At 38.7% G+C, this 27048-nt stretch overlaps 1 long non-coding RNA gene across 4 annotated transcripts in view; it reads left to right on the forward strand.

Annotated features, from left to right (window-relative positions):
- The window catches only part of LOC142430699 (uncharacterized), a 247381-nt gene that overhangs the window by 67642 nt on the left and 152691 nt on the right, over nucleotides 1-27048 (forward strand). For 2 of the 4 annotated variants that reach the window (XR_012780652.1, XR_012780651.1), the window contains exon 3: nucleotides 18952-19091. The exons of the other annotated variants lie outside the window; for them this stretch is intronic. This is a non-coding gene — a long non-coding RNA (uncharacterized LOC142430699). The remainder of the gene's footprint in view (nucleotides 1-18951; nucleotides 19092-27048) is intronic. 4 annotated transcript variants of the gene reach the window in all.

Genomic DNA, 27048 nt, shown 5'->3' on the forward strand with positions numbered 1-27048 from the left:
ATTGGAAATTGTAAGCAATGAGATGGGATGCTAAAAGATAGACATTCGTGGTATTAATAAAATTAAATGGACTAGTAATGCCCATTTTGAAATGACACTCATATGATCTATTACTTTTCAGGGGATAACAAATTAAAGAGGAGTCATTAAATTCATTATAGCCCCCACCAAATTCACTATCTATTCTGAAATGCAGCCTTATCAGAAAAAGGATAATATCCTCAGGCTTTTAAGGCAAGCGAGTTAATCAGACTATCATTCAAATTTATGCACAAACCATAAAAATAATGTCTAAGAAGAAATTGAAGATTTTTTTTACCAAGTTTTGCACTCTGAAATTAATCAAACATAAAATCAAAATGAAATTATAATTACTGGTGATTAGATCGCAAATGTTTAAAAGTCAAGAAGAAGGAGTAGTAGTTGTAAAATATGGCTTTGACAATCAAAGTAACACTGAAGATCACATGATACAATCACAAGATACAAGATCTAGTTTGTCTTTTCACCGTACTGTATAAGTCTCTCTACTGCATGTGCAAACTAGTGTCAGAGACTGTGCCTGAGGGTGGGCCCCTCGGCTCAGAGGGCACTCAGAAGGTAAGTGAGGGGCAGTTCCTTCCCTGGAGTGGTGTCAACCAGGGAGACAGGAATGCAGCAAAGCCTGAAGGAGTGGGGACTTCGGGATCTTCATTTGCTTCTGAGGAAAGAATTCGGTTGAGAAGAAACAGATGCAAACATCTACTAATGATTTGAACTTGGAATGTACAAAGTATGAGTCCAGGAGAATCGGAAATTGCCAAAAAAGGAAATGCAACAAATAGAGTTTGATATCCTAAGTATTAGTGAACTACAATGGATGGGTATTGGTCATTTTGATTTAGAAAATCTTATGATTTACTATGCTGGGAATGATACAATCAAGAAGAATGGCATTGTATTCATGGTCCAGAAGATAATTGGAAAATCAATCTTGCAGTACAATGTTCTCTGAGATAGGATTATATCTATCCCCTTCAAGGAAGCAAAATAGAAGGAACAGTAATTAGAAAACATGAAATTGATTTTAGAAATAATGCTGAGTATCGCATGATAGAATTTTGCTAGAACAATACATTGTTTATAGCAAATGAACTTTGCTTTTTCCAACAATACATCAGCACACATAGACTACTCCAGATGGAATACACAGAAATTCAATTAACATTGAAATCTGTGGGAAGAGATGATGGAGAAAATCAATATAAGCAGCTAAAACAGACCAGGGGTTGTCTGTGGAATAGATGGTTAATTGCTCCTATTAATCTCAGGTTGAAGTTGAAGAAAATTAGAATAAGCTCATGAACGCCAAAATATGGCCTTGAGTCTATCCCACTTAATTTTGAGAACATCTCAAGAACAGATTTGCTACATTAAACAAGTTCATTAAAATGAAAGGAAGAAAAGATGAAAACGCATGTCTGAGGGGACTCTTAATCACAGAGTAACTAAGGCAAATAGAAGAAATTATGAAGTCAAAGAGCTTAACAGATATTTTCAAAGGGCAGTTCAAACATATAAGGTATTATATGTACTGTACAAAGATCTAGAGTTAGAAATCCAAAAGTGGAGAACCAACTCAGCATGTAGTAACCTGAAAGAACTCAAGAAAAAATTGAAGACTTGAGTTGCAATATTGAAAGACTTTGGAACAAATATTGAACCATGCAGGAAACAGCAAAAGAAGATGGAAAAAATACACAGGATCACTGTACCATGCAGAACTAGTTGATGTTCAACCGCTTCAAGAGGTAGTACCTGAGCAAGACCAATGGTCCTGGAAGAAGAAGTCCAAGCTACATTGAAATTGTTAGCTAAAAACAAGGCTCCAGGAATTGATGAAATACTCAATGGCATGTTTCAACTAGTCACTGAACACATTCACTCACCTATGCCAAGAAATTTGGAAGGGAACTCCTTGGCAATTGACTGGAAAGGATCCATATTTGTATCCATTGCAAGGAAAGACTACCTAATTCCAAAAAACAGAATTGCTCTTCAGTAAATTCTGACTCATGAAAGCACAGCAGGACAGGGTAGAACAGGCCCTGTGGGTTTCTGACACTGTAATTTTAAAAGGGAGTAGTAAGCTCATCTTTCCCCCTCTGAGCTGCTTGTGGTTTCAAATTGTCGACCTTACGATTAACAGTCCAATAGGTATTCACTGTGCCATCAGGCCCACAATATCAGTGATATCACATGTAAGTACAATTTTGCTCAAGAGCATCCAACAGTGGTTACAGCAGTACATTGACAAGGAGCTGACAGGTTCGGGCTAAATTCAGAAGAGATGTGGAACAAGGGATAGCAATGCTGGCGTTAGCTAGATCCTGGCTGAAAGCAGAGAATACCAGAAAGATGCTTACTTAATTCCATTGACTATGTAAGGGCATTTGACTAGATAGATCATGACAAGCTACGGAAAGCCTTGGGGAGAATGGGGGTTCTAGAACATTTAATTAATTGTGTTCCTGCTGAATTGATACATGGATCAAAGGGCAGTTGTGAGAACGGAACAAGGGTACCCTGAAGGTGTGCATCAGAGCTGTCTCCTCTCAGCGTACTCATCCCAGCGGAGCACTGAGCAAATGCTCAGAGAAGCTGCCTTACATGAAGTAATGGCATCAGATTGGGAGACAGGCTGAGTAACAACTGTCAATATGCGATGACTCAAACTTGCTGACTGACAGTGAAGAGGGTTTCCTGTGCTTGCTAATAAAGACCAAGGATGGAAGCCTCCAGCACAGATTATGCCTCCCAGTAAAGAAAACTAAGCTCCTCACAACTGGACCTATACGTCACAGAATGGTAAACTGACAAAAGGTTGAAATTGTCAAGGATTTCATCTGTTGGATTCAAAATCAGTACCCATGGAAGCAGCAGTCGGTAGATGAAAGGCCTGGTTGCACTGGTAAATCTGCTACAGAAAACCTCTTTCGAGGGTTGAAAAGCAGGATCGCTTGAGTCAGGGCACGGCATTTCCACTGTTGTCCAATGCCTGTGCAAGTAGGGCATTGAACAGAGAAGACCACAGGAAAATCAATGTGTCTGAACCAGCATGCCCGTAACGAATATTGAAAGAACCATGGCTTGCCATAGGACAAACATCTGTCTTGGAGAAAGTACGGTCAGATGGCTCCTTACATATTAAACATTGCCAGCCAAACAGAACATCTCTAAAACTCTGACTCACCGCCCTCAAGCCTATTCCACGCCATCATGGCCCATCAGGGCAGAGCAGAACAGCTCTGGGTGTTTCTGAGACTGCAACTATTAATGAGAGTAGAAAGCCTGTCTTTCTCCCTAGGAGAGACTGGTAGTTTCAAACTGCTGACTTTATGGTAGTGCAGTGTAATCAGGACTCCACCAGGGTTCCTGTATGGCAATAGGGCAGGGGGGGAGGGGGGGATTTATTTCTTTATTATGAAGATATATTTGTAAAAATAAAGAAAAAACATTTTTATTTTACTGTGATTTAGTCTGATTTATCATTGTTAGGTATCTATATGGGCCAGATTTTAAGGGGGTGGGTCCAAGGTGAATACGTTGTTGCGTGTGGAAAGCTGAGGGACTGGAGGAGAATGTACATGGCCAAATTCTCTATGCTTATATTCATGGGGCCTGGAAGTCTGACTCAGGTAGGGGAAGGCTCTCACGATTTTGAGATTGAAATGACTCTTAATACACATTCTCAAGATTGAAAATTGTCCCCACAATTAGATACACCCATTGATAAATATATTTGCTTTCTAGATGGCAAAATTGGTAGGCGCCCCCGTGCTTCACTTGTCTCTTGTCCTTTTCTTTGGTAATGCAAAGCCACTACTCTGGCCCCATTTGAGTGTGGGCTGGACCCCACACCATTTGAAGCACTGGTCCTCTTGCATAATTCCTTAAGATAAATTGTTAGCCCACAATTACAAACAGATGCACTTTTGTGTGTGTCTATTATTTAAATCTGTAGCGATTCCCAGGCCAAAAGACTTTTAATACACAAAAATATTATTCACTGTTTTATTTATTATCCTGATATCAGAGCACCCTTTTCATTTTGTTATTGAGTGCACAAGGTAGTCAAGTTAGTAAAGATTTGCAAAACTTCAGTGGCTCAAATTCTGCACAACTATTCCCCAAGGCCTGCGGTGGCAAAAGAAGTCAGCAGAGTCCTGGGGAGTAGGCCGCAGGACTGAAGGAGGCATCCTATTTTAAACATATTCTTGTTGTGGTATCCTTTATTATGGTCTGTGCATGATGGCACTTGAAAAAGCTTATGGAAAACATGAACAGAAGATACAGAATGTCTCCACACAATTTTTGAAGCCCTTTTCATGTAGAATCTAAACCCCTGTCCTTGACCCCAACTCAGAGCTCCAGAGAGACAGAGTAGAACTGCTCCAATTCTCTCTAGATAGATAGATAGATAGATAGATAGATAGATAGATAGATAGATAGATAGATAGATATCACATGTATATGGTGTGTGTATATATCCAAAAATTGTTATTTCAATATTTTTACGTGTTCAATTAGTTTTTTTTACCTCAATTAATCATGTTATGAATCCATTACCATTACGCATTTGCATATTTGCCATTATCCTTGGCATGAGCCTTGTGTCCCCAAGGAATGACTCTTGACTTCTTTTTCCCTCTTGCCTTCAATAATCACTAAAAATGGTCCTCTGTACATTTGCCTGTTCTAGAAATCATAAGGAAGTGGTGCCAATTGATATTTGTCTTTTACTGGTGACTTATTTCACTCACATAATGCTCAAAGTTATCTGTTTCTAAGTTGAAGTATGTATCAGAACGTTACTTCTTTATATGTCCTTGGGTTTGTTTCCGAGCGTACTGCATATAGATTGTTTCTCTATTTAGCTTTTCATGGACAGTGAAATTGCTTTGACCTTAGTCTTTGGTAAACAATGCTGCAATGAATCTCGATATACGAGTATCTTTCTGTGTTCCTGCTTTCAGTGTTTTGGGGCACACACAGAGAAGTGAGTTCGGCCACTTTGTGTTTCACTTTTGGAGGAATGGCCAAATTGATGTCTACAGTGGGTATTTCATTTTGAAATTTTACCAAATATGCATGAGCGTTCCAGTATGTGTGCATCTTCTACAGTGTGTGTTTTCTGTTTCCGTCTCAGTAGGAGTGTAATGATATTTCACTGTGGTTTGATTTGCATTTCCCTAAAGGCTAATGATGTTGACAACTGTTCATGTGCTTGCTTATTTGCTGGAAAGCATGTTCATAGTCTTGCCTCATCTTACAATTTTTTTATTATCTTTGTCTTCAATGAAAGACAAAGGCTAGCAGACTGGCTCAGAAAACAGAACTCATCAATTTGTTGCTTATAAGAAACACAACTTAAGCTCACAGACAAAAACAGAATAAGAATGAAGGACTGGCGAAAACATACCAAGCAAATGGCAACCTAAAAAGGGAATGGTTTGCAATCCTAATATCTGACAAAATTGATCTTAAGGTATAAATTATAACAAGAGATAAGAATGGGCACTATATAATGTTCTAAATATCAGTAGCTCAAGAACCAGTGAGTATAATAAATATATACGTGCTTAACAAGAGACTTGTGAAATTCATCAAACAAATTCTTCCACACATGAAAAAAATAAAGCACAGGCTCAACAATCATATAGGTACCTTTAACACACCACCATCAGAGAAAGATGGATCACCAAGAAAGAAGCTCAACATGAAGGATAGGGCGTAAACACTATAATTAGGTGACTCCACCTGATACATATTCATAGAGCTTCCCACTGAATGTAAAAAACGTCTCATTCTTTTCAACTGCACATGGCTCATACTCGAAAGTAGACCACATGCTGTACAAAAAGTGGAGTTTGATATATTCAGACATACAGAGGTCACTCAGATGTCCCTCTCAGACCACCACACCACAAAGTTGGAGATCAACAGAAGGATAACCAAGCAATAAGGCCAAACAATTGGAAGATGAATAATGATCCCCTTCTCAGTGAAGGTTGGATTAACTGAGGCTCAAATTAGAGATTGGTCAGGGTGGGCCTATGGTATTTGGGAGGCACAGGGTCAAGCTTGTCTGGTGGGTGAGCTGTGGCCTGGGGAGGAGGCTTGACAAGGAAGACCAGGGGCCAGAGCCTAGGCCAGAAGCTGCCCAACAGAGAAATCAGGGCCGGGAATTCCCCTGGGCCGCAGGGAATTCCCCTGGGCTGCAGCATTTCTTTGCGTTCTCCCCAGGGTCGAAAGGAGCCTCATGGTGAAGCCACTGTGGTTCCCAGGTGAGTCCTGGGGCTGGAAATGGTCCAGCAAAAAAGTCATTGGTTTGAAGCTGTTCGGCAGGTGAGTCTCGGTGCCAGGAGAGGCCTGACAGAGACGCCTCAGGGCTGCAGTGATTCCATGGGGAGGCTGTGGGACTGGAGACCACCTGGTGGGGAGTTGTCAGAGTGGGAGTGGTCCCACAGAGAAGCCTCTGTGCCAGGATGTACCTGTGGGCGGGCCACAGTGCCTGGGGCAGCCCTGCTGGATACTCTATCAGCGTGCAGTGGATGGGTTCTGACTGCAGTTTCAAGAGCTGCAGTCCAGTGATGAGGAGAGATCTGGCTGTGGGTGTAAGAGTTGCAGCCAGGTGTCATGTAATTATGGGAGTTGTCCATTTGCAGCTGCTGGAGCCCCATATGGAGGGCTGATGGTTTCCAGCAGCAGTGGCACGGCTGTGGTTGTAAGATAAGTGAAGCTGTGTGCACGTGCCTGAGCCACATGGGGGCAATTGGGAGGGTTAGTCCCAGTGGCTGGTCTAGACTTACCACTGGGGAAATGTGGAAAGGGTCTAGCCATGCCTGTTGGGGCTGCAGGCAGGCAATGGATGGGACTCAAGATTGGTGATGGGAATCTCCACCATGTGGGGAGATAGGAGTCACTTGTGGTAGCAGTGCTGCAAATGGACAGCCACCCTGTGGGGTCCAGCTGCTATTTTGGGGGGCTCAGTAGGGCAGCCGCGTGGCTCAAGATGCAGCAGTCTGTATGCAGGGGGCCTATCGGTGGGTGATGGCCACAGCGAGCTCTGCAGCAGTATGGCCGGCCCAGCTGGGAATCCCTGGGTCCAGATTTTGGGTCCCCAGTGCTCCAGAGCCGGGCTTGATGGGGGGGGGGGGGGTTGGGAAGGTTGCCTCCTGGATAAGGGAAGGGTGCTGGTTGAATGCAGGAGTCAGTTCACTTACCCAAATCTCCCACTTGACCTCCTTGACAGCGGGTCCTAATCATTATGGAGTCCCGCTTGTGGGCTGCTTACCTGAGTGCCATCTTGTCAGAACTCTTGAATTTTATTATTTACAATTCTGGATCACACAGGCTGGTGTGCTTCTTCTATGTGGACTTAGTTGACCCTTCACTTAGATGGCTGCTTGTTGAAAGACAAGCTGTTAAGACCTCCAGGTGCTATTTCCTGTAATAGCCAGGCTTTGGCTCTTCTAGATTCTTCACCACACTTTGCTACAGCACCCATATTGGCAGTAATCTCTCTGTGTGGGTGAGCATCCAGCTAATTCTTAATTTGAAGCTAGAATTAAGTGTGAGCCCAAATCTATTCACGTGTCTGTGGCTTTTATATGGATCTGATTCACTCTAGAGTCATCATACTATGTTAGAACCCTTTGTCATTCTTATTTTGAGTAGAAGTTCAAGGAGAATATTGGGAATCTTTCAAACACCTCTTCTAAGAGGGGAGATCTCTAACTGAACAAGTTTTAACTACATAGCACAACATAGCATTATTGGAAATGCAGAAGGCAGCCAGGGGGAACAGATCTTCAGTGAACACAGTACCTTTCTAATTTTCAAATCTGTGGCTAATGGGGAGGATTCTTTATTCAAGTTATTGTTAGGAACTGTATTGCTTGAGTTATAAGACATAAGGTAACAGGCCTGTTGTAGATTTAGTGAAATGTCCTTATTGTTTAAAATTTCCTAAGTCTCTAGTGCAATTTGTGCTTTGCCTCAATGTAGCTCAATAACTTAATACTCTCAAGTAAGTTTTCAGAGAACAATATCGAAATGTCATTATGGAAATGAGTAAATGTTTTCTCATCTTTTTAAATATTTTTATAATGTATCAGTAGAGAGCTGTGCTAAAATATTGCTTTGCTCCATCTCCTTTGTCTTGTTTCTTAAGGATATACTGACTCATAGTATTAAGAGGCACATTATGACCCACATATTAAGAGTAGAAGTTTTAGGCCAATAATTATATAGATTATATTTCTTAGATTGAACCAAAATAAGTTACCAATGGCACTAACAGTTAACTTCAATTCTTCAGATGTCAAGAAAAATGGGGCTAAAATCAGGCATATTTACCAAATTTCATTTAATTATTTTTGAAAGTAGGAAGATGTAAGAGCTGTCCCCATCCCCACTCTACTGGGCGAGAATTCAAATAGAAATTCATTTCTTTGAGGGTTTACAAATGACATCTAGGAATCAAATCTTCGGGTGTAGAAAAACACTGCCCAAACGAATGGTTCCTTTATCGACCCTCATCAAGGCAAAGGGCATTACATTAAGTTGTGTTTCAGCGAGAGTAATTCTTTGGAGGGCTGAGATAATGTCGTAAATGTGCTTTCCTGTCCGGTGGCTTAATACAGGAATGGATCTTGGGGAATCAGACAAATGAATTTGTCAGCAATCCATTAGTCTCTTTCATTGTCATAAGTAGAAGTAAGCTTCGGATTCTGCAGAATTTCTGCAGGAAATTCTGTTGGACCCAGAGGAGTATGAAAAGATTACTTAACTCTGAAGTAGTAATGGTAACAGTATGTAATCCTGTAACTGAAATCCGTTGTCATATGCATACCTTACGATGCAGACTCATATTCATTTTTAATTTCCTTAGAATGAGAGAGGCTGTCTATTCTCTGCTTTGATTGCACCTATAGAAAATCATGCTCTTCTTGAAATCAATAGGAAGCTGAATATTCATAAAGTAGATGAATTACGGGAATCGTCTTGTTTGCTTTAAACAGCCTTCCAGTTTTCTTGAAATGAACACTTCTAGACTTTTTCTGTTGGTTATTCTAGATTACACCACTTGATTTCACTGCAATTCGTATTTACACAACTATGAAGTGTGGTCCTTGACCTGTCTGGTTTTATTTATCTTAATTCATTCAAATATAGGAGCCCTTTTGGTGTATTGGGTCACATTAGCATGCTCACCACAAGATTAGCAGTTCAAACCACCAACTGCCTCAATAGAGAAACTTGAGACTTTCTGCTCATGTAAAGAGTTACAGAGTTACATTCCCAGAAACCCATAGGGGCAGTTCTACCCTGTCCCATAGGATCATTAAAAGTCAGAATCAACTCCATGAAAGTGAGTGCAGTTGTTTTTTTTTTTGTTTGTTTTCATTTAAATTTGCTGCACAAGACACTTTTAAAGTGTTGCAAAGCAAGGACGTTACTTTGAAGAATAAAGTGGGACTGGCCCAAGTCGTGGTATTTTCAATCCCTAATTTGCAAGTGAAAGTTAGACAGTGAATGAGGACGACTGAAGAAAAATCACTTCATTGGAACCATGGTGTTGGCAAAGAATATGGAAAACGCCCTGGATTTCCCAAAGAACCAGCAGATCTGTCTTGGAAGAAGTACCGTCAAAATGCTCCTTAGTGGCAAGAATGGTGAGATTCCACATTACACAGTTTGGACATGTTGTCAGGAGAGACCAGTCCCCGGTGAAGGATGTCATGCTTGCTAAAGTGCAGTGGCAGCGGAAAAGAGGAGGCCTGGGATGAGATGGACGGACACAGTGGCTGCATCAATGGTCTCAAACATAACAAGTGTGAGGGCGGATGGTAACTATGGATCTGACCTTCCTTGACAGCACCGAACCATCACAAGAAGAATGACTGAAAATCCCATCAATTGCTTGTCAAATTTACAGCAAAATTGGTGAAATGGCACATTTGTTTCTATAATAACGCCTTATAGAGCTTTTATCTGATTTAGGGCTTCTACAAATATATTCGCTGTGAAATTTTACTTTCTTGTTGCAAGTTCATTTTTTATATATATTTTATATTATCTTTATATTTCCTATACTTTTTTAAGGGTGACCTAGACCTCAGAAAAGATTCCCTGCCTCATTGAAGAGTCTAGCTGGCAGTCTCGATTCAAAAATGCCAATGGCTCTTATCTTTTGAGAGCACCCGCTGAACACTAGAAACCTGGGCTTTCTTGAAAAAATAAAACTCAAGTGGGTCTTCACTGAAACACTTAAAAAAGACCAAGATGATGATAATGTCGAAGTCATTTTGTAAGGGTAAAATTTATTTTTGAATTCTTGTTAACCTGAGGCTTCTGGTTAGCCTGATGAGTTGCCATCATCACCCAGATAATTGTTTTATAATCTCCCAATGGTTCCTTCAGATTGAAATACATTTGCAAGGGTGTTGCTTCAGCTGTCGTTGTTCTAACTTGGTTCTTGGGGAAGTTGTGGCTGGTAGCGAAATTGTGACTTACTGATCCCAGAAGTGTTCCCTGTGGTTACATGTGCTTTGAGACATTCTAACATTCCAGGCTATAAGGAATCTGGCTAGTTTTACATAACAGAGGAGAAGGTATGAACGAATGTGATCAAGTCCAAGGGGTGTGCGTATATATATATAACTTTATTAATGATTGGGAATTAATATGTACATTGTTTCATTCCGTAGTTCAATCACATCCAGCAGATTTGTATATTTGCTACCACAATCAGTTTCCAAACATTCCTTTTCTACGCAGAGTCCTCCACACCGTCTTCCCCCTCACCCCACTGCCACCACTGTCCCCTCCTCCTTCTGAGACGTTTATTATTCTACTTGCCATCTTTTTAGGCTCATCAATCCTGGGTTTCATATACTGACAAAAGAGAAAACATATCACAACTTCAAGAGGGTGACCCCCCAATCACCTAACACTAACACTTCTGGGATTCACCCTAAATGTACAAACAAACAAATAAACAAACAAATACTGAAGATTTTGGAAACCAGATCAGGTCCAGCGTGCGTCATAGGGGATCTGCTGACAAAATTCTAATTCTTTAAGTCAAGTTTACGCCTTTGATCTTCAATCACACACTCTGTTAAGTAATTACTTTCCTCCTACCCCTCACTTGTGCAAAGAAGAAGTTCACTGGAGACTTAGTTCCTGCGTAGTTCCAGAAAATGGGTCTTGGACTCGCTCTGTCATCCATAGCCTTCTGCAAGCCAGATTCTCACCCTTCAGGCTCTGATACTAACCGCTCCTTCAATTTCAGACTCCATGCTACACAATCCTTTGGTGACTGATGATGGTGTGCTTCTTCCATGTGCACTTAGTTGACGTCTCACTTAGCTGGCTGCTTCTTTGGTGACAAACTTTTAAGACCCCAGACACTATGACGTGACCATAAGAGAGGGCTTTAAAATTTTTATGGAAAGTTGAATTAAAAGATAATAGAACTCTTCCACAGTTTTTAATGTCCTCTTATAATTATAATAATTAATTTGAAAACTATATTTGATCAATTCCTTAGATTATGTTGAATTAGGCTATTTGATTTTTGGATCACGAATCCTTGCTTTGTTATTTATTAGTTGTGTAGCTTGTGCAGAACGTGTTAGTGAACTTCTCCTAATTTAGTGTTCTTACTTATAATATGTTAATAATGTAACTCACATAATTAAAAGTTTCAATGAGCGCCCCAAGAGTTATATAAGTTGTGGGAGATGTTGATTTCAGTCCCTAGTGCATAATGTCTTTTCAGAAAACTTTTGGTGATTTCTGAATCATTTCTTCCTTACAAGGGGGAAAAGGTAATCAATAAATTATTGTCTATAGTTTTATTTACATAGCCATCATGTGACGTAGGTTTCATCTTCATTTATGGCAAAATGTTCAGACACCTAATTCTGTTCTCAGAACATTCTATGCTCCTTTTAGTTACCGATACCCCTTATTTGCTATTGATTATTTGATTCCTTCTTAGGCTGAGCCTGGAAGCTTTGCTTTGGTTTAGTATGCCAGGCTTGCGTTAGGACTGGTAAATATGCATCTGTCCATTTTTAACTGTTAGGAGATCTGTGTTATTGATTTTCTGGTTAGAGGGTATCGTAAAGAGTGATGTGATTTACACAGGTTACTTTGCAGCGTCATTGTTTAACTTTAAAAGCAGTACATTCACTTTATAAGTATATAATCAGCAGAAGATGGATGGTATCAGATTCCTTGATACCTTCTTGAAGAGACATCAAATATAAGACAGATTTATTAATATGTTTCTCACTAAATCACATATGGCTTTACTGTGCAGGCGGAGTCTGCATATCTGTGGCAGAGTCAGGCAGAGCTAACAGATGGATCATTCCATTTTCCGAGAATCGTATTGATGTGGCACATAGGAGTGAAAGTGCTGTTATCTCCACGTCCACCTGCCAAAAGGCTCTCAGCGAGGGCACAGAAAACCAGACGTTCTGCAGCTGCACCAATAAGACAGCACCAAAACGATTTGAAAGGAGAATGATTGATTCTGAGATATTCTGATATGCTGTTTTCCAGTCCTGACCAATTCCAATTCTTCATGAAAGGTGAAGAATTCAGAAAAGAGTAATTTAATCCAACCAATTTGCCTTTCTCTGTCCTATTAGTAGTTAACTTGGCATTTTCTATTTATACAAAGCTGCTAAGTACCGCAAAGCAGATACTTATAAGTGCAGTAAGGTAAGTCTCTGCAAACAGAAGGCACGTAAATTTGGTATTTATAAACTGTGGTTAAGCCTTGAAGATCTCCTCAATTCTATATAAGGATTCAAGATGAGCCATACAAAATTAAAGCATGCTTCATTTTCAGAAAATGTCTAGTAGGATAATAAGCCACCAGTTATCACACCTTTACCATATATTTCATGGAAAGCATATAAGACATCGTTTAAACTTTTGCTTATCCCTAGTCAAGCAGCGGCTAAACTCAAGAATCCCTTGGTGGCACAAACATTTAGGAGCTCTACTATTAACTGCAAGATAGGTGGTACGAACCCATCCTGAAAAAATCTAAAGAAATTACTAAAAATAAATCTAGAAAACTCACTATAAAATAATAAAATTGCATAAATGATCATCTAATTATTTAAATGAAAATAACTTAAATTATAAAGTTCTTAATTATTGCAAAAGAAACAGAAGAAAGAAATAATAAAGAACAAGTGTAACAAATACATACAGCTAGATAATTATAGATTTCAGTCCACTATCATCAATAATCACATATATGTGCAAATTCCACCAGTTAAAAGATATACTTGTCAAAGTGTACGTAACACAAAAGTTCAAATATCTGCTGTTCACAAGAAATCACAAGAAAATGTATAATTATAGCTGAAGACTTTAGTACAACTTTTATAACAGAAACCAATGAATAAATGTGGATATAGGGGATTTGCTATACATATACGTAGATATGCATATCTACGTATATGTATATGCAATGTCTTATGTATATATATTTCTGTATGTGCCATGAAGAAATGTAATATATATAACAATCTTACTAATGCTCTAAAATTCATATGAATAAAATATGAATACAAATCCAATTGGTGACCAGATTTTAACATTGGTAGAGTGGGACACCATTGATAAAACTCATATCCTGGCGAAATAGCCACATGGCAGCCGAAAACCGTCTACCCTAGCTTGTCGTGCATTCTTTCCACAAATCAGGACTTTTTAAAAATGCCGTGGGACACGGGAAAAATTGTTAAAAAGCGGGACTGTCCCGCCAAAAGCGGGACGTCTGGTCATTGAGACTAAGATTGGAACTAAGATAAGCATGTACTTGATCCGCACACATACTTTTATCATGCGCTGGAAGTTGTCGGGTAACAATGCATGAAATAAAGATAAAAGGCATGAAAATTTGAAATAAAATACATTCATGTTTACTTTATTGGCATGATCATATACATTGGAATTCTAAAGAATCTATAAAATAGCTCCAAAGGATATTAATAATAATGTTTAGCCAATATCACCAAAGGCAAGGTTCATATAAATATATTTATAGAATAAAATCCAAATAAAATTAATGTCAATTTCAATTCTATTGGAACAAAATATTTTGGTATATGTTCAATAAAATATTCAGGATCTGTATGCTGAAAACTAAAAATATTGATGAAAGAAAACATTAAAAAGACCTAAATTAATTAAGAGATGCTCCATGTTTATGAATTAGAAAAATCAAGCTTGTCAAGTCATCAGTTCCTCCTCTATTGACTTGGTCTCTCCTGAGAACACGTCCAAAGTACGTGAGATGAAGGGTCACCATCCTTGCTGCCAAAGCACACCGGCTGTGCGTCTTTCAGGACGTATTTGTTTGCTCTTTTGGCAGTCCACTCTACTTTCGTTCTTCTTTGTCAGCTCCATCATTCAAATCCATTGATTCTGATTCAGTCTTCGTTGCCCTGCTTTCCCATGCATATGTAAAATGCCATGGCTTGGGGCAGGTACACTTTAGTCCTCAAAGGAACTCCTTGGGTTGCAACACTTTAAAGTGGTCTTGTGCATCAAATTTACCCAGTGCATTGTGTCATTTGATGTCTTGATGGGTGCATCCATGAGCTTGATTTTGGATCCAAGCACGAGGAAATCCACATCACCTGCAGCCTTTCTCCGCTCATCATGATGTTACCTCCACGTTCAGGTGTGAGCACTTTGGTTTTCTTTACACTGAGTTGTCATCCACACTGAAGCCTGCAATCCTTCATCTTTTTCAGCAAGTGGGGTGCAGCTCACTTGTAAGAGGGGACAATAGAAGAGGACAACGACAGAGGGAAACCCCAGAAAGATTTTACTAAGTAAAAGAATGCCAAGCCAAGATGATACATCTGTGAGACTCCGCTCACATAGAGGGAGCAAAACCACAGAGGTGGTGGCCGGTGCCCGTGGTGCTGGATTGGTTGACTGTAAAGCGACAGCAAGAAATGATTTTTCTGCGTCTTAGTCATGGTGACAGATACACGGGTATTTATCAGAACATTGAACTCTATACCACACAGAATAACATGGTCTATAAATGGATTGAAATAAGATTTAAAAGTTTGATACAGAAAAGTTTGGGCCTAAAAAAACTGGCAAAATTCAATCACCATTTTCTAAAATTGGAAAACTAAAGAGATTATAAGATTGGTGAGGACAATTGGCAGCTTGAGTTTTGTTTGTATTAAATGTGAAATTCCCACTTTCACATCCCCTGGCTAAAAATCAACAGAGGAATTATTTGTTGGTCTCCTCGTTGACTTTAGTTCCTTTGATTTCACCATCATGAAGCTTGATTCGTTTTAAGCTTTTCACGGAATCATCCCATTGAGTTATTTTGCTCTCCACTATTCAGAGTGGGATACTTTGCCCAACTCTGATCTATCAAAGCCCCACTGTGACTGCTGTTTCTTCATCAGTCAGTGTTTGTTCATAAGTCAAAAGTCGCCTTAGGTATTGAGGCCGCTCCGGGAGAGCCAACCACTCTCTACTTGACACCTTACTGTAGTTCATCCAACATTGAATGAGGTGCTGTATGTAAATAACATACACAGTTATTGGCACGTGGCAAGCTTTCAATAAATGTTAGTTGTTAGTATCAGTAAAACTAATGTCTTTTTTGCTGCTGTTTATTGCTGTGTTTGGTCCACTGCACTCAGGCTTTCCCCTGTCAACCAATTTTATTTTGTACTCATTACAGGTAAATCTTATCAGCAGCTCCCAGGTTACTCAAGTTGGGGAATGGGGTTGTCCAGTTTCTCACAGCCGCTGTCCTCCAGCCATAACCACTACATGTCTCCGAAACATCTGCCACAGTTTTCTCATCCTCTCCATTCCCATTTCCCAGCTCTTCATACCTGCCTCAATTAGTACAATAATTTTTAACTGGATTGTTTTCTCCCCCTCTAGATAATTTTCTACCACAATGTTAAAAGAAAGCAAAAGTGAACTTTCTCAATTTTTAGGCATATGAGCCCAGTGCCCTCAGGTCTATTCTGACTCACAGTAACCTGTGTAGGACAGAGTGGAATTACAGTACAGGGTTTCTGAGACTTACCTTGACTGAGTTTTGTGAAATTGGGCATGGAAACTTCTCCACCTTCTACCCACACATCAGGTTAACATCACGGGATCAATGCAAGATTGACTTATTGAGTAAGTAAAATGAAAGAAAATTAACTCCATTGAGTTTAGCAACATCCCCTGGAGCTTTCCAGATTTACAATTCCATAATGCATTATAATTTGGCAAAAGCTAAAGATTCTTTGAAATGTTATTTGTTATTGAGGGATAGAAAACATCAAATGTTATAAAGTTTCCTCATGTTCAAAGTATTATACTGTTCAATAAATACTTGGATTTGGGTAGCACTGTATGCCGCATCACCTGCAGTTGTAGATAAGTATAACTATTTCTGAATTTTATGATTTATTTTACTTCAAAGTAATGGTAGAAATTTGAGCTGGCTATCAATCTTTGGCTCTAGCTTCACTGTATAAAATATAATTCTATATTTGAAAGTATAGAGATTTCATTAACTGTATATTTATTTGCAGATGTACTGAAAACAGTAATTTTCAGTGTTTAAATTTTTAAGCAAGAATTTTGAGCAAAATAAGATGAATTAAAAGCCTCAGTAATGACCTGTTGCTTACATAATACATTTGGCCTTTTGACTTGGTCATTTCAAAATCCAGAATTGAATCCAGAAAAATTAGTTCTGGTCCTACCCAAATTGTCTCATCTAGGCAAGTGTCATTTTTGCCATTATGTTTTGTGGGTGAGGCCTGTAATTCTTCCTTTTGAAGAGTTACAATTGATTGTCTTTGGATTTAATAGATCACAGATTCCTTTTCAAATACTTACATTATGCATTATACTTCAGTGGAATATGAATGACAAAGACCCTCTGCGTCTAACATACTTATAGCTACTTGACAAATCAATAGCAATATTATTAATGCTCTTGGGACCAACAATAAAAATATTAAATACCCAACAATTTGCCCACCACTGTGCTTAGGAATTGATATGCATAGCATAGTACCGACAGATTTTTATAGATGATTAATTTGAATGATCACATGAACTCCTATGTACTAGATGTAATTATTACCCCTATGTAAGCACCAATGGAAACTAACACCTAAGGACTTTTATCAACGCATTTGAAATCACACAATCTTTAAGTAATAAAGAGAATTTCTTCCCAGAGAGTGTGACAATGGAGGTTGCATTTTTTATTTCCACTACTTATGGCCTGCCTATGTCTCAAATGTGAATAATTAAAAAGCATGTGAACTCAAACATAGTTCTAGAAATTAACCTAAGAAAAATTCTGAGCAGCATAATTTACATATGACTCATCAAAAGATTCACCAAAAAAAGCCATTGGGGTTTGTTTGTTTGTTTGTTTTTGACAACCCACCGCCCTCAAAAGCCATTGGGTTTATTTCAATGCTCTCCCCAAACTCCACACTCACTGCCATGGAGGCCACGGCAGCCGGACAGGGCAGAACTGTCCCCATGACTTTCCGAGGCTGTAAATGTTGAATAGGGACAGAGAGTCCCATTTTTCCCTAGGAAGGGCTGGTGGTTTTGAACTGCAGAATTTATCATCTTCCTAATCCCTTTAAATGCGTCACCTTGATAAACAAGTCCAGAATTCTGTAAAAATGCACTCAGTGTATTTTTCTATCCCCATTTTCAATGCGTTAACAAGATTGTTTTTGCTATTTTGAAATTCATCCACAAACTGACACTCCATGTAAATGTAAATCGATCAGTTTGTCTACTTACCGAGCTCAAAATAAGGTACTTTTACTGACTTTTATCAAAATTAATTGGGCTAAAATATTCTCAATACCTACCTAATCTTTGCTAATCACTGTATTACTGAATCGCTGGCTGAAATTTGTAAAGCAGAGTTCTTTTAGAATCATTCTTACACTAAATCTTCAGTTTTTCCTCTAGTACACAATTCCTCGCCTTGGTACCTTGGATGTTCACAAAATTCACAAGTAGCTTCATTAAGTCTGAATAAATAGGATCTTAGAAAATTTAGGATGCAGCCACCTGATTGCAGAAAAATGATGTCAGATTTCTTTGATTGTGAGAACATGCTTCTTAGGAAACAGTCGAGCATCTTTTCCTCCTGATTTCAATGGAGAGCATCAGGACTTCACTCATCATTTACCTTGGATTTGGTTATGGGAAGCGAAGGAAAAGAGGAGAGCTTTGTGCCGCAGTTCTTTCCAGGCCCGAGTTGCTGAAAGAACAGTAGCAGTAAGAACAGTTTTAACTGCAGCTTTCCCCAAAGATCAGCAATGAAAAAATATAGATGGTGCCCAAATCCAGACCTACTAATTCCATAAACACCTATGCTTAGTGCAAACACTTAATCCAAGATGAGCTAGCAAGGAGAAATTACATTCAAATGTCTTTATTTTAAAATGACTATATATATGGGATTAAAGGAAAAAAGTATTAAGCCTTGGCCTCATCAAGTGTTTTTTGTTTACAATACTGTGGCAAATATTCCCAAGCAAAAAAGAACATAGTGAAATTTTATGAAATTACTTAACCATTGGAGTTTATTTTCAGTCTCTCATTTTATTTTCCTTTAAAATTTTGTTGATTTTACAAAACGTTGAAGTGCATTTTTATGTGACAATGATATCCTGATTGACACTAAGATCTCTAATATATCTGGTTTAATGTTTGAGAGTCAATATTATTTTAAAATCACTTAAAATAGCCCATTGCTTCTGAGTTTTTGAATAAAAAGGGAGAAGCTCAACAATAAGACTTTCTAACCTGCAGATCCTTCTTGTCCATTGACCTTGATCCTAGCGTTACCTGAAGGTGGCGTTCTGCCCAATGGAACACGAAGCCAGTTTAGCCACACTGTGCGAAGAAACAAGAGTTTATCAAGCTTCCTGCTTAAGAGGAAGTGCGAAGTTCAGCACCATCTCTGCTTCACAAGCTTCTGGGTAAGGACAGAGAATAAATGCTTTGTAAAAGTCAGCAATCAAGGTTTGCACACTTCATGTCCAAGGACAGGGACAGTTTGATTTTATCAAACAAACAAAGGAACTTTGTTGCACTGCAGCTGTACAGTTTATCCAGCATGGTGTCTTCAGCAACCGTAAACTTCATCTTGAGAGAAAGCGGAGGAGCCCGTTACAGCAAGTCTGGTGCGCCAAGACTGGCTCTTTGAAACATCACACTTTAGAGTCTGGTTTCCTCAGTTCATATAGATATGTGAACTCACATGTGTATATGGATATATATGTGAACTGAGAACACCACATGTAATTATGTGAATTTATTATATAGTAACTTTATATATAAGTATTGTATATCTGTATAAACCGAGTCATCAGCAGTCCGGTGGTCTTTGCCTCTCCGAATTTTAGTTTTTTATTTCATATAACAGAAATAATCATACCTATATATCACAGAGACCATTAAGGTTATATAAAAAGTTTAAGTCAAAAACTGTTAAAATTTACTTTAGTATAAAAGTGCAAGTAATTGTGATCATTATTCATAACCAACAATTATTACCTTGATCCCTTAATCTTTGTTCAAGTAGAAAGTATTTTCTATTTTCCTTTTGATATAGAATTGTTCTCTTGCTTGGTGCTTGATCAAGTGCTTCAGATACAGTTAATTCTTTGTTGGGTTAAAAACCAGCTCTTCACAGCGAGGCATGTTGACTTGATCCCTTCTGGAAAAGCTCAGGAGATTTTGCTTCCCCACAATAACATTTGGGCAACTTGAAAGGTCGGTCTCAAACCACTGCACTTAATCACAAGCACACCCACTCCTCGGCACACCACTATCTGTACTTAGACCTTTTCAACAATAAGAAATCTCAATGCATTTTCTGACTGTTTCAGCCGTTAATCCTTGTTTCCTCCTCATGCCCAGCCCTTGCTGGGCAAGCTACCTATGTCTCTTGAAAGAGATTCCTAGGAAGTCAGCCAGCTCTGCAGAAGGCTGGCCCCGTGCTCACAACCTTTTCTGGGAAGAAGCACCGGAATCTGACTTGGAGGGATCGCTCCTCAAAGGAGCCAGTGAGATGAGGAGACAGGTCACGGAAGGTGGCTGCTGCTCCCTTCTCCTCAGGCTCCCTGGAGGGATCAGGTCCTGAAGCAGGAAGGGCACTGAAAGTAATTTGGGGCCTAGGGCCTGTAAGGAAAGCCAGATGCCCCTCTTCCTGTGCACTGGGGATACTGCATTCCTTCTCCAAGCAGCCCTGAGAGTCCAGTCTGCAAGCTTGAAATCAAGCTGTGTAGGAACAGCAGCCCCTTGTTTCTGAGAGGTCATACCTGGCCAGGAGGCTGGCAGCAGGGGAGGGGCAATGCTGGGGCCAGAGCTCCAGCTATCTCGTCCAGCAGCTGGGCAAAGTCCACCTGTGTGCCGGCAGTCCTGATGGCAGAGCCTGGAGGCCCAGAGCACACACAGGACTGAGAATTTGGGCTTCATGCTCCCTCCAAGTCCTCCGTCACAAACAATAATTGTACAGAGTAATGGCCTGCTCTCTGAAATCTAAACATGCCAATAAGTGAGGAACTGGAGTATTTCTTACAGTTTTGGGAGAACATTCTAAATTCAGGGGAAGGCAAATTGAATAACTGGGCTTGTCATCTTCCCTCCTAATTACATCATTTAATATATTCTATGTCTGCTCATTTGACATGTTAAAGGATTCTGCCACACATTAACAGATACTAACAATCTTTATACAGGATTTTTATTAGTAACTCAATAAAAAGAATACTACCAAAGACATTTTTATTGCATTCTCTTTTATCTGTCTATCAATTTAGACGTCTACAAGGAAATCTGGTGTGTCAAAAAATAAACTAAAATAAAAAAAATCGTAGAACAGTTGATTAACTGCACAGAAGGCAATCCTCCATTAAATGAAGAGCAAAATAAAATCAAAGGTAGTAGCTTATTTGATAAATGTAGGAGCAGTTGGGGAAAATAACACAATTTAATGAAAACATATTAGTGATTTGTGGTCTCTAAAGTAGACACAATATCATAAAATGTTTCTTTTTCTGTGCTGTATCAAGTATTAGTGGATGCAACAATCACTTTATCAACAAATAGATTCCAGATTAAAGGTTCTCTAAGCGAGCCAAGCCAGTATCTGCATTAGCTTCAGTGTCAGTAATGAAGACAATGCTATTTTACAATTTGCTACATTTTATTTTATGTGCTCTCCAGTATTTTTTGTTAGTGTGTTTCATAGAGTTATGAAGTGTTGATCATAAAGTGTCTCAATGTGAATAGTTTTAATATGCTCCCTCTTCAGGAGCGTTCATTCAAAATGCACCTCTTAATAACACTGACTTATTGGGTCACATAAACGAATTCTGAGTCTTTAAGCCCCATTGTAGCTGAATGCGGTGTCATCTGTTGAGATGGATAGGGGAATTGTTTTGATGTCTAGCGGTTGTCTTCCTTGGTTGTCTAGCAGTCAGTCGCCTGGTATGTTAGGGAATCAAGCACTAAGCAAGAAGTCTGACAGAAGAACAAGCCACAAAGTATGTACAAGGGTGAATTATATGCACAATAACATCTGCTTCAGGACCTGCTTGGGTGTATGACGTGTCTGACATTAGATCACTATTGCATCTGAATAGACTACACTAGATGAGAGAAAGGGGGATAGGCCCCTCATTTTTGGGAGGATGAGCAAGTGCTATAATTCTTGGGAAGCTTCTGAAAATGCAAGAAGATGCCCAGTGGTCATAAAATATGTATCGTAATGACCTTGGTAAATGAAATTTGTAAAAATTGAAAGGAGATTCTTGGCCATTATTTTTAGTGTGACATTTCAATTCATACAAATGATGACTCTTAATAAAGTGGGTAAAGGAAAAACACATGTTTCTACTCTAAGGATAGTAAAAGTGTGAATCACTTTAAGGAAAATTTTGATGAATTGGGTTAACCATGTTATAACTTTTTCAGAAGAAACCTTAGGATGAGTAAATATTTTATTGTTTTAGTCGAATTTCTATTATATAAAGTCCTTTTCAAGATTAAAAAGCAAAACCTCCCGATTCAATAAAATTTCCCAATAGAAATATTAAAGCCAGCTACCATTTATGCTATTTTTAAAATCATGGTGAAGAGAAACGTTTTAGACTAGTTTCTGTAAAGTCAAGATGAGCTTCTCACAAAACTGTCTCCCAACAATACATGACCGACTGCATACTGAATTTAACAGCTACAGGCTTCTGTAGCTAAGAGAACATTTTAAAAATGCCTTGGGGGTTAAATAGAAAATAGTTATTAGTATCTTCGAAACATAAAAGCATTACATTTTGATTAACTCTATTTTTCCCCTTTTCTTGTTTGAGCTTTTGGTATCATATTTAAAAACAACAATAGCAACAAACAAACAAATGAAAATGCTTACCTACTCTTAAGCTACCTAAGTTACTTCCTAGAAGCTTATGGTTTTAGCTTCTATGTGCATCTATTTCATCCATCTTGAGTTGCTTTTCCAGACATGCCGAGCTATCAGGACTCAAATCCATGCTTGTGCATCTGTCTGCATGGCCTGTTGCTCCACTGGAAGTTGTTGAAATTACTACTCTTTTCCTAGTTATTCATTCTTGCCACCTATGTAAAAATACCTATGGACCAGAGATAGGTTTATTCTGGACCCTCAATCTAGTTAGGAACTAGTCTAAGTTAACTAGAGATGGCTGTGTTTGTACTTACAGCACTGTCTTGCCATCTGTCGTGCTCCAGGCATGTTGCTATTGTACAGTGTGAGCAGAGCGACTTAGTTTTCCTTCAAAAGTGTTTTGTTTATTTGTCATCCCTTGTAATGCATATTAATTTTAGCATTAGTTTTCCATGTATGCACACAAAGTTGTATAAAATTTGATGGGGTCGCGCTGCATACGTAGAGCAATGTGGAGAGCTTGCCATTTTAATATGCAGTCTTCTGATTCGTAAATAGGATAATCTTTGCAGTCCTTTAAGGTTTATTTAATTTCTGTCATTAATGTTTTGTGGTTTTCATTGTACATTGAAGACATTGTTTAAAGTTATCCCTAAATAATTTTTTGTTCTTGATGCCACAATAAATGGAATTGTTTTTATGATTTCATATTAAGATTATTGATTGTTAGGGAAGAGAAAAATAGCTGAATGTTGCATATTGCTACTTTATCTTGCAACATTGCCAAAATTTCCATTTGCTCTAGTAGGCATTTTGTTTGTTCGTTCTTGTGTATGTAAGTTTTTTAAGGTCACATTTATATAAAATTACATAAAGCATAGGAGGACACGATATGGGTGAATCATTCCCTCACAACAACTTCTTTCTTTTTCATGAGACCAGAAGGATTATAGGGTGTCCAGCTACTATTGCTGAACATTTTGATCAAAGATTCTATGAAAAGATCTTGACCAAAAGGGGGAAAATACAGAACAGAGTTTCAAAATCAGGGAGCCCACACTTTCTGGAGCCATGGAAGTTAGATAGAACACTGAAACTACAGCTCCAAGATAATCCTGAAACCATAAGTAAAATATAGCCACTGAAATTTTATGAAAACCAAACAGTAGCTTATATTGACAGGTAAGACTGTATGTCTTGAGCATTATAGTTTCTAAGATCTATATAAATCAATTTGACAGCAGCAACTTGAAAAATTGGTTAGAAACTTTAGGGGGCAGTGAGTTTATGTTAATGGGGAAGTAATAACTCAGAAAAGGTGGATGAAAATGGGGTCACAATTCAAAGATTGTAATCCATATCACTCGACTTGCCTGGTGAAATTGTTGAATCAGTGTATGCTTTGCGTGTGTATTATCAACAGCAACCACTGCAACGACAGTAACAACAACAAAAAGATTTCGGAAACAACTTCAAAAAGAAGTAGTCTGACTTTCCACTCCGAATGGTCTTTATGTCTTTCGTCTGGCCCCGTTGCCCAGAGTGTACGCCCAGGGCAATGCCACGTGGGGAGGATGACGGGGACCAGCTCTGCTCGCTCCTGCTCTCAAGGGGAACTCGAATCTCATCATTAAATAGGTTTGCTTTGGGATTTTCTTAGATATTTTTCTGCCTTATTTTTTAAGCAGTTTTGAGTTTCCTCCCATTCCTAGTATATCGTGCTTTTATTATGAAAGACATAATTTGTCAAAGGTATTTTCTGCATTTATTGGAAAGAAGCTGTTTATATTTTAATAATATGCTGTAATACATTGATCGATCTTCTCTTATGGAACAATGTTTGCATCTCTGGAAAGAGTCTTTTCAATATGCTCCTGAATACATTTTGCCAATCTTCTGTTGTGGATTCTTGCTTCTCTAATCATAAAGGATGTGAATCTGAAGTTTTCCTTCGCTGTGCTGTTTGTCTGATCAGACTGACCTTATACAATAATATTGGAAGTGTTCTCTCTTTTATTTTTGGAAGGGTTTAAGAAAGAATTACTTTAAAGTGACCTTGAATGTTTCATAAAAGTCACCAGCAAAGTCATCTGGCTTTTCTTCAGTTGACGTTTTGTGATTACTAGGTTAACATCTTTCATTGGAATTGAGCTATAAATAATTCCTATTTAATTTCTGTTTATTGTTTCCACATATTGCAGCAATTCTGAAAACTAACCCACCAGTATTTAAAATACCAGCAAAAATTGGAAATGATCAAAAATGGAGTGGGACATATGAAGATCTATATCCTATGTCTCACTGAGCATAAATGGATGGTATTGGTCTTTGTGCATCTGAGCATCATTAAGTTTACTGTGCAGAGAAGGAAATATTAAAAAAAGAATGGTATGGCACGGACCTTCAAAAGAATATTTCAAGATAAATCTTGAAGTACAATGCTGCATATGATAGGATAATATTTATATGGTTGCAAGGAAGACAAGTCAATATAAATATTCAGACTTACACTAACTGCTAACATTGTGAAGAAATTTATAAATTGTACCAACATATTCAGTTTAACTTGATCAAGATGCATGGAAAGTTGTTGGTGATTGTAATGTAGAAGTTGGAAACAAAGAGTAATGATCAGTAGTTGGAACAGATGGACTTGGTGATAGTCATGAAGCTGTACAACTCATGATGGAATTTTAAAAGTTCAACAATTCCTTCATAGGAATATATATTTTTTTCAACAACATAAATTGAAGCTGTAGAAATAAGTTTTCTCGAATGAAGTGCTTCAGTGGGAAGAGATGATGCAGAAGCTCAACCTTATCCACTAGAGCAAGGCCAAGTGCTGATTTTGAAAGAGATTATCAATTGCTCATTTGAAAATTTGGCTGGAAGCTGACAAAAATTTAAATATGTCAATGAGAGTCAAAGTATAAGCTTGAGTCTATCTCATCTGAATTTAGACAACAGCTGAAGCACAGATTTGGCATATTGACCATTAATGACTGAAAATAAAATGAGTTGTTAGATAACAAGAACATCATCAATGAAGAAATCAAAAAGTTCCTTAAAATACAGGAAGGAAGGGAAAGCCAGAGGAGATTTTGAAACTTGCTCTTGATTGTAAAGTAACCGAAATTCGTCGCGTTAGACCATGTTGACTAGAGAAACAAATCCAGGGACACTCATATGTGTGTAAGAAAGAGCTTTCTATCAAAGAGTAATTGTATACTAAGAAAGCATTCCAACCCAGTTCAAAGCAAGTTCACAAGTCCAGTATTAGCCCTTAAGTCCCATACTAGTCCATAAATTCCTCTTCAGACTCACACAGCACACGCAATGATGGAAAATGCAGGAAGGCCGAAGACCCGTGGGTGCAACGTCTTGTGGATCCAGTGCTGGTGGGAGCATCTCCGGGATTCTTGCAGGTCGCAGTGTGGCCCCGGAAGCTCTCTAAGTGACTCAACAGCAGGAAGTTGAAGCAGAGAGAGGGAGAGTGTGCCCCTCCTCCAGGGAGAAAGAGAGGAAGTTCCCAGAAGTGTCATAAGAAGGCCACGCCCACCAGGAGTCTTCATCAGGCTGTGACCTGATTGACAAGTCGGACTCCACCCCTGCACTTATTTATCAATTTGACTTAAAATGACGTAGCTACTACATATATGGAGGAAATGATGAAGTAAAGGAGTTGAACTGAATCCTTCAAAGGGCAGCTTGAGAGGACTAAGCTGTCAATGAAAGTGCAAAGATCTGGAGCGAGAAAGCCCAAAAGGAAGAATACACTCAGCGCATCTCAAGGTGAAAAAACTGAGGAAAACAACTCAAGCCACAAGTTGAAACATTGGCGGATTCTCTGTGCAAAATACTGAACGATGCAGGGAATGTCAAAGGAAGATGGAAGGAAAACAGAGAAACTGAACCAAAAAACAAAAAAGGCAACATGCAACCATTTTAAAGCCTAGCATATTATTAAGAGAGGATGGTACTGAAGGAGTTACCAATGACACTGAGGGCTTTGGAGTAACCATGGACGTGTGTTTATTGAGGGATGCAGCCAATAAAACAGATTCTTAGCTGATGCTGAGCTGAAGGCACTCACGCATCTATGCCAAGACATTTGGAAGACAGCCCTGGTCTGAGTGACCGGATGTTTGTGCCCATGCTAGGGAAAGGTGATCCAATAACGTGTGAAACATATTAAACAATGTCATTCATGTCACATGCAAGTAAGTTTTTGCTGAAAATTTATATATATATATATATATATATATATATATATATATATATATATATATATATAGTTGCAGTAGTACATTAAAGGAAGCTATCAGAAATTCAATACAAATTCGGAAGATGTAAAATAATATTATTGCTGTTGTCAGATGGATCCTGTCTGAAAGCAGAAAATACCAGAAAGTGGTTGACTTGTGTTTTATTAACTGTTCACTGACACTTAACTGTATGGATCATAGTGAACTACAATATATGTAGATCATATCATAGATAACGTTGAGAAG

The sequence above is a fragment of the Tenrec ecaudatus genome, chromosome 17 (assembly GCF_050624435.1).
Source record: "Tenrec ecaudatus isolate mTenEca1 chromosome 17, mTenEca1.hap1, whole genome shotgun sequence".
NCBI classification, from domain to species: domain Eukaryota; kingdom Metazoa; phylum Chordata; class Mammalia; order Afrosoricida; family Tenrecidae; genus Tenrec; species Tenrec ecaudatus.